This window comes from Camellia sinensis, chromosome 14, assembly GCF_055761805.1.
Source record: "Camellia sinensis isolate YWXY chromosome 14, ASM5576180v1, whole genome shotgun sequence".
NCBI lineage: Eukaryota > Viridiplantae > Streptophyta > Magnoliopsida > Ericales > Theaceae > Camellia > Camellia sinensis.
Genome location: NC_138974.1, coordinates 63,268,313 through 63,277,723, shown reverse-complemented (window position 1 = coordinate 63,277,723; position 9,411 = coordinate 63,268,313). Strand labels below are relative to the sequence as shown.

The 9,411-nt window shown below is 38.8% G+C and overlaps 2 pseudogenes; one reads left to right on the top strand and one right to left on the bottom strand.

Annotated features, from left to right (window-relative positions):
• The first annotated feature begins 310 nt into the window (after nt 1-310).
• Nucleotides 311-5,848, top strand: LOC145807373 (geranylgeranyl pyrophosphate synthase, chloroplastic-like; annotated as a pseudogene).
• Nucleotides 5,849-7,289: 1,441 nt separating this feature from the next.
• LOC145807034 (cis-prenyltransferase 4, chloroplastic pseudogene) lies at nt 7,290-9,095 on the bottom strand (annotated as a pseudogene).
• Nucleotides 9,096-9,411: the final 316 nt, after the last annotated feature.

Genomic DNA, 9,411 nt, shown 5'->3' with positions numbered 1-9,411 from the left:
TGATTGATATAGATCATTGAATCAAAATGTATCTCTATGATAAATTAGACATTTTCAAAAATCCTTCTTCCTTATTATATAGATATACACATCACTGAATCTAGTGGATTCATGCCTTCAAATCCCTTGGTCATCTCATTTATCTGTTGAAATTTAAGCAATGTAGTTGACTTTCATTAAATCAATCAGAGAGTTGTTTGAAGAAGAATATCGATGAATTAAATCATTCTCCTTCTACTTCATATACATTATGCCCACATTTTATCTATAACACACTATAGATTCTCACTCTATCTCTCTCCAAAAAAAAATGACATTAATGAATCTGGTGGGTTCATGGGTCCAGAGTCAGACATGTTCAATCCTTGATCATCATCATCACAGCAAAAGATACACATCTTCAATCCCTTTAACCCACAAACCACACAAAATTACCCAAAACAGACCTTCGTCAATTTCTGCAATTTTCACTAACAAAGAAGAACAGAGACCTAAACAAGACACTACACAATTCAACTTCACATCTTAAATGATCCAAAAATCCAATGCAATAAACAAAGCCTTAGACGATGCCGTTTCCCTCAAAAATCCCCACCACCTCCACGAAGCAATGCGCTACTCCCTCCTCGTCGGCGGCAAGCGCATCCGCCCAATCCTCTGCATTGCCGCCTGCGAGCTCGTCGGTGGCCACCACTCCGCCGCCATGCCTGCCGCATGCGCGGTGGAGATGATCCACACCATGTCACTCATCCAAGACGACCTCCCTTCTATGGACAACGACGATCTCCGCCGCGGCAAACCCACCACCCACAAAGTCTTCGGCGAGGCCACCGCAGTCCTCGCTGCCGACTCCCTCCTCTTATACGCCTTCGAGCACATCGCCACCGCCACAATCGGTGTCTCTCTAGCCAGAATTCTCGCCGAAATTAACGAATTTTCTAAAGATGGAGCCGAAAGGCTTGTAATAGGGCAAGTTTTGGATATTGCTTCCTGTGGAAAGCTGGGTCTTGGGTTGTATAAGAAATTGAGAGAGATTGAGAGAGCAAATATTAGCTCTGTGTTTTTGATGTGTATTGCAACCAAATGGAACCTCCATTATATAGGAGATGTTTTACAAAACAAAATGATGAACCAATGAAATATACAAATGAAAGCAAAAGGAAAAGAAGGTGTAAAGAAGATGTCTATCTGCCAACAACTATTGCTAGGCTAGCAACAACTAGCTACAGATCAAGCAACAACTAGCTACAGATCAATTACAGATCAATAGAGTATTAAATTATAGGTATAGTATTATAGGTATAGTATTAACATTATTAAATTATAGGTATAGTATTATAGGTATAGTATTAACATTATTAACATCCCCCCTCAAACTCAAGGAGGACAAACATCAACCAACTTGAGTTTGGAGACAAGGTCAACGAAGCGGCCAGGAGAATGAGCTTTGGTGAAGATATCAGCAGGTTGATCAACAGAAGAGATCGGATGGTGATGGACAGTACCATGAGTAACATGTTGCCGAATAAAATGGCAGTCAATCTCAATGTGCTTGGTGCGATCATGAAAAACATCATTGTGAGCAATTTGAAGAGCACTATGATTGTCACAAAAGAGGGCAGTAGCGCCAGAGGGAGTAACACCCATGTCAGCAAGAAGCCAACGAAGCCAGAGAAGCTCCTGAGTAGTATCAGCAAGGGCACGGTATTCGGCTTCGGTACTAGAACGAGCAGTAAGAGATTGTTTCTTACTGCGCCAAGAAATAAGAGAATCACCCAGAAAAAAGCAAAACCCAGTAGTAGAGCGGCGGTCAGTAGGATCGCCAGCCCAATCAGCATCAGAGAAAGCACGAAGCTGGAGAGAGGAGCGGGCGGAATAATGAAGACCATGAAACATGGTGCCTTTGAGATAGCGAATGATACGAATTAATGCAGCATAATGTGTGGTACGAGGAGCCGACATAAACTGGCTGACAATATGGACGGCATAGGCTGTGGAGGAAGCTCATCAGAAAACAGATCTGCAGAAGGGTTAGTAAAACACAGAGAGGGTGAGGGAAAGGATAAACGGAATTGAGATAGGGAGGAAAACATTGTGTGTTCCCAAAAGACCACATGACGAGAGATACGGAGACGCTGGGAGAGAGGATCCCAACAGCGATACCCTTTATGTTCAATACCATACCCCAAGAAGTAACAAAGGCGAGAACGAGGTTCAAGTTTGGTACGTTCATGAGGTTGGAGAAGAACAAAACAGGCAGAGCCAAAAACCCTAAGGGTGTCGTAAGGAGGACGGGTGCCATGTAAACGCTCATATGGAGTGTGATTATGAATGACCGGTGTAGGGATACAATTGATAGTGTAAGCAGCAGTGAGAGCGGCTTCACCCCAAAAATTTTCTAGACAAGAGGAAGAAAGAAGGAGGACTCGAGTAGTGTCAAGTAGATGCCGATGTTTTCGTTCAGCACGGCCATTTTGTTGGGACGTACCTGGACAGGAACGATGAGGTTGAGTACCATGACTCCTAAGGAAGGAAAGAAAGTCAAAATCTTTATATTCCATGGCATTTTCGGAGCGAAAAATCTTAATAGTTTTAGAAAATTGGGTTTTAACCATTGCAGCAAAATTGTAATAAAGTTGTTTGAGTTCAGAGCGATTTTTCATAAGAAACAACCATGCAAAACGAGAAAAATCATCTATAAAAACAACAAAATAACGTGCGCCTCCCATAGTAGGAGTAGGAGAGGGTCCCCAAATATCAGAATGAATGAGATCAAAGGGCGCAAGAGAAACAGAATTACTTTTATTAAACGACAAAGCAGGTTGTTTTGCAAGTTGACAGGACACACAATTGAAAGCATCAGAACTTACAGTACCCAAATGACCACTAGAAATTAAAGACTTCAAACGACCAACAGAAAGATGGCCCAAACGATAGTGCCAAAGCTGAAAATGAGATAAAGGAGGAGCAGTGGTAGTAGTGGTAGGAGCAGTGATTTGAGAGGAATCCGGAACATGAAGATAGATAAGTTCGTAGAGACGTCCTTGCTTACGGCCTATCCCAAGAGTTTGCCTGGTCTGAGGGTCCTGCACCAAACAACCAATATGGGAAAAGGTAACAGTTAGACCATGCTCACATAATTGACTAATGGAGATAAGATTTAAAGTGAGAGCAGGCATAAGATATACATGGGATAAAGATAAGTGAGAGGTGGAAACAGACCCAACATGACTTACAGACAGAAGAGACCCATCAGCAGTATGGATAGAAGGAACATGAGGAGTCGAAGAGAGAGGAGTAAAAATAGTAGGATCAAAGGTCATGTGATTACAACAAGCGGAGTCAAAGTACCAGGAAGTGTTACCTGCAGTGGTAGACAAAGCAGTAGATGGAGGAGTACCGGAATGCTGCCAAAAATGTTGAAACATGGCTTCAACATCGGTATGAGAGAATACCGGAGTGGAAGGATCTACAGGGACAGAAGAAGGTGAATCGTCGGAGGCGGCAGCAGCAGTGCGTGGAGCAGGCATGTTTTTAAATGGAGTCCCAGAACGGTGAGAGTTGCTGCGGGAAAAATTCCCGGTGGAAGGACCATGGCGAGATGCACGGGTAGGATTGCGGAAGCAATCTTGTTGGAGATGACCGGGGCCAGTCTTGTTGCAAAATCGACAAAGACGAACGGGACAATGAACCAGAAGATGAGTCGATGGAAGATTGCGGTTGTGACAATAGTTGTAGGTAGTGGACCGCTGTGGTGAAGGAGAACTCTGAATCTGAGGAGTAGCAAGAACAGAGTCCACAGGGTAACTCCGAATCTAGGGAGTAGCAAGAACAGAGTCCACAGGGCGTGGATGGAGAGTACCAAACCTGGTTTCCTCGGACAGGAGTTCAGAAACGGCTTGCTCAAGAGTGGGTAAAGGAGTGCGATGTAGGAGAGATGCGCGGACGGGCTCAAAACGAGGAGTGAGAGCCATGAGAAACTGAACCAAGCGCTGTTGGTCACGGTAGGTAGTAAACAAGGCAGCATCCTCAGTATGAGGCCATGGAGGCTCAGAAAGAGCGAGTTGATCCCAAACATAATACATTTGGGAGAGGAAATCATTAATGGTCTGAGTGCTTTCTTGGCGCATACGGTGAAGATGACTCAGAAGTTGATATTGGTGAGCAAGACCAGTAGTCTGATAGCGTTCTTGCAAAAAATCCCAGATGGCCTTGGCTGGAGAGGAAGCAGACTCAAGTTGGAACCTACCAAACTGAAGGCTGATGGATGTAATAGAAGTATTGCGAAGCCAGGTGATGATCTGATAGTTTTTACTATCCCAATCTTCTAGTCGGTCGATATATTTGGCAGCGGAGTCCGTGGCAGCGAATTCCGTGGTTGCCGGGACTGGTTTGCACACATCCCCAGTAATGATACGCCAAAGTTTCTTGCCTTTGAGGAAGCCAGACATGGCTTGTGCCCAAAGGACATAATTAGTCCCGTCAAGAATAACGGAAATAGGGTGATTAGAGGAATTCGGGCGATCCATGAGGGAAAAATAGCAGAATCTGAAAAATGGAGGTAGAATCTGAAAAAACCGAGGTTACCAGTGAATTCAAAAGGCCAAAATTAGTGGGAAAAGGAGTAAAACGACCCAAAATATGACCACAGAGGCACAGAAATGGGAGGCAAAGGGCGCGGCGCACGTTAGCAAGAAAGGGCGCAGCGCACGTTAGCAAAACAGGCCAGGTAGTGCACGGTAGCAGAGAGGCTGACGTGTGCTGACGTCAGAAACACGCGGCGCACGTTAGCAAGGTAGTGCGCGGCGCACGTTAGCACGGGACAGTGTGGAGGACGCGTGGAGCGCGTGTGAGGCGGAAGGCGGAGGCAGGCGACGCGCCGTCATAGAAGTGGCGCGTGAGAGCGCGTGTAACGTCGGATTGGACTGAAATTGGTGGCGTTGGAATCGTCTGGAGGAGACGAAGGCTCTGGTGTGATGAAAACTGGATTTCAGAGATGGACGAAAAAGGAATACAGATGAAATGCAGTCTGCAGAAAAATATGTTGGAAGAAGAGGCTAGGCAGAAAATCTGTGCTCTGATACCATATAAGAAATTGAGAGAGATTGAGAGAGCAAATATTAGCTCTGTGTTTTTTATGTGTATTGCAACCAAATGGAACCTCCATTATATAGGAGATGTTTTACAAGACAAAATGATGAACCAATGAAATATACAAATGAAAGCAAAAGGAAAAGAAGGTGTAAAGAAGATGTCTATCTGCCAACAACTATTGCTAGGCTAGCAACAACTAGCTACAGATCAAGCAACAACTAGTTACAGATCAATTACAGATCAATAGAGTATTAAATTATAGGTATAGTATTATAGGTATAGTATTAACATTATTAAATTATAGGTATAGTATTATAGGTATACTATTAACATTATTAACAGGTTGGAAGAGCTTGAGTTGATACATCTGAACAAGACGGCGGCGTTGGTGGAGGCTGCGGCAGTGATCGGAGCGATATTTGGCGGCGGAAGTGGGGAGGAGGTTGAGAAGTTGAGGGAATATGGGAGGTGTGTTGGGTTGATGTTTCAGGTGGTGGATGATATTCTTGATGTGACAATGTCGAGTGAAGAGCTTGGGAAGACTGCGGGGAAGGACTTGATGGCAAATAAGCTGACTTATCCGAAAGTGATGGGGATTGAGAAGTCGAGAGAGTTTGCAGAGAAGCTGAAAATGGAGGCTGAGGATCATCTCTCTGGGTTTGATGAGGAGAGAGCTGCACCGTTGGTTGCTCTGGCTGATTACATTGCTCATAGGCTATACTAGTTATTATTTTGTTCAACCTAATATTTTCGATTGTGGTATAAGTTATAATCATATTTCTTATCATTGTTGATTATTTGAATTTGCAACATCCAATTTATCATCAGGCTCATTTTACATGCATGTTTCTGTAAGTAGGAAGCAATAGCAAGTCAAACGTTGCTTGTTAGTCAAGGAAATATGTATACGTACAATAAAATAAGGATAATATTAAGAGTTATAAAAAAAAATATCATGAAATGCATCATGAATATTTTTCATAGTATGTGATATTTTACTTTAGGTATAATTTAAAAGTGAAAAATCTTTCATAATTATTTTCATGATATTTTTTTAATCTTATCAACATGAGTGAAATATCCATTCTTTAATTTAACAAGAGTCCATTTACGTAAATTTATTCCAAAAGTTATATATTTTTATTGAGTGGTAGATTCTTACCGATTTATAATCTAGATTTTAGAATATTATTTGAACTCGTGAGACTAAGCATTGGTATTGTTTTGATAATTTTAAATCGTTCATTTTGTCATCATATACATTATTAATTTAAAAAATTAATTTAATTTAATAATTATAATTTATTTAATTTATTATATTTACTATAAAAAAACTTTATTTTTAAAAATACAAATCTACCTCCTTCGTACAACTCTTTGATACAGCATCATTCCTTCCCCTTCCACTTCCACTCATAATATGGCGGTGTTGGGCAAGATTTGGTTTTAGATTTTTTTTTAAATTTTTTTCATAAAAAGACAAAGTTTTTGCAAAATAAAAAAAAAAAAAAAATCCAAACAAAATATCACATTCAATTTCATAATCATTTCACTTTCACTTTTTCTCTCACAAACATCACATCAAACCACAAAAAAATCCAACTATCTTCCCAAACACCAAAATTTTTGTATCAAATAATATCTTACAACTAAAAAAACATACATAAAAACTCACTTCCCAAACACCCACTATGTCATGTAAAAACCTTTTTATTAAACCAAAAATAAATATTAAAATTCACCAACACTCAGAAAGTTTTCGACAAGTAAAAGCAGATTCGAAAGTGATATAACTTAATGGCTAAATTAAATTGATACTTCCTGTATTTTGCTCTTTAATTTACTTTGCTTCACATTTTATTTAGTTTGATTTTACTTTTTAACTTTAAATTTCGTATCAATTTGATTCAATTAATAACGTCAATTAATGTTTTTAAAATAAAATGCTCACAAATTCAGTTGAGTTTAACTCAAATAAAATCAAACTTATAATTTTGCGTATAAAATTACATACGTCGTTTATATGCACATTTTTTATTAAAAAATACTAAAAATCGTAATCAATTAGACCAAATAAAAACAAAATTATAATTTCAGAATTAAAATCGAGTCAATTAAAATTACAAAACTAAAATAATATAAGAACCAAACTATAGAGACTACTATTATAATTTTTGCTAAATTTATTCATGGAACTAAGCTTGGGCGCCGTATCGCCTCTGCCTCTGCCTCTGCTGAAAAGACCTCAAAGCCTCCACAAAATCTGATTCCTCAAAATCAGGCCACAGTTTGTCTACAAGTAACATTTCGGTATAAGCTAGCTGCCACAACATGAAGTTGCTAACTCTGATCTCTCCACTCGTTCTGATAAGTAAATCAGGATTTGGGTACTCTGCACAATTTGTTTCTAGCTCTTCTTCGATTAGGTTGTTGTTTATGTCTTCCACCTGAATAAGCCCTTCCTTCACTTTTCCGGCGACTTTTTTGCAAGCTTGGGTTATGTCCTGTTGTCCGCCATAGTTGAGTGCAGCGATGATATGGAACTGAGTGTTGGCCTTTGTGGATTCCTCTAGTTCACATGCCATGTTCTGTATTATCATGGGAAGCCTTGACTTGTCACCAATTATAGAAACTCGAACACCAGTCCTGTTATTACATTCAATGAGTAGTGTTATACGGATCCTATGGATCAAATTAAAATTACAGTAAAAGTGTAACGGTTAAATTGTTTAATTTAAAATTATAAGGATTTAAATAAAATTTGAATCAAATTAAAAATGCAAAAAAGAATAATTGAACCTCGTTTGACAACATGTTATTTTAGTAATTTTTTTCATTTTTTAGCTAAAATATAAAATTAAAAAAAATTAATATGTTTGAGATGACTTTTTAACTTTTATGAAAAGATGTAAAAAAATAAAGAGAAAAGAGAATTTTTTTGACTTTTTTGTATAATTTGTTAGCTTTTTAATTTTTTAATGACTGTTTAACTTTTAAACTAAATTAAATGTTGCCAAATGAGACCTTAACCACATTTTAAATTGGACAAATGATGGGTATGTTTGGCTTGTATTTGAGAGATGAGTTTTAGAAAAAAAAAATTTAAAAATTGTTTGGTTTGAATTTTTCTCAAAAAATTTCCAAAATCACTTTCTCTCTCTTACACATCAATCAATCACTTTTTCTCTCTTCTCTCTCCTTTTCAATCACTTTTTTTCTCACACACATCTACTCAAATTCTTCCAAAATATCAAATCGTCCCAAACTTTCAAAAAAATAACTCTCCCAAAATATACAACCAAACAAACCAAAAAAATTTCTAAACTCTCTTCTCAATTTTTTTTTTCAAAAATAACTCTCCCAAAAACAAACCAAACAAGCCCGATGTATTTGAACACATTACCTCGTAGCCTCCCCGAAATATGGATATCATCTGCTCTCCAAAAAGGTTCATCAAAATGTCAACCTCCTCCTGCAAATACATCAATGATCCAACTATAGTCATTTACAAATCTGATGGGAATTTCACAACCCAAAAAAACATTTCTATGTCACAAGGGAATAAGCGAAAACAAGAAATTTAATTTATATTGGATAAAGTTCTAGTATTAAAATAGGAGAAAATACAATAAACCTGCATGTAATGGGAGTTTTTTTTTTTCTTCACCTAATCCAAAATCTATGAAATAACTCGTAATGTAGAGCAAGAATACAACAAAAAATTGGGTCAGACTTAGCAACATATCAACATGATATTGTTATTCATTGATACCATTATATATCAAGTTTGTTTCAAGCACATTCACCTGAGGGCGAACCCAGTTTTCAGTAGAAAATGCGAAAACAGAGAGAACTTTCACTCCCCATTTTTGACAGAGGGAAGCAATCTCTCTGATTTTCTGTCCACCAGCTCTGTGGGTTTCATCAACGGGCAAACCACTCTGCTGCCCCCATCTCCGGTTAAACCACAGTTTCTGTCTGTTGTCCTCTGGCGGCTGCATTTGGAGCACTCGCAACGACTGGTTTGCGAAATTTGGGAAGAGAATGGGAGATTTTTATGTTTGTTTGATTGGTTTTGGATATTAAAGAGATTGGAGGTGGAATGGGTTTGTGGAGGGAAGGAGGAGAGAGACTGGTCTTACAGGGAGAAGGAACGGGGAATCGCAGGAGCAGCATTTTGAAACGTTTGTGTTCTTTTTCCTCTGTTCTGTTGCTAGTTTTCTTTGCCACTACAATTCGAATTTAAGGCAAACAATTTTTTGGGACAATTATCAAAAAAAATCCAGAGTTTGAATAAATTTTAAAATTTTAATTTTA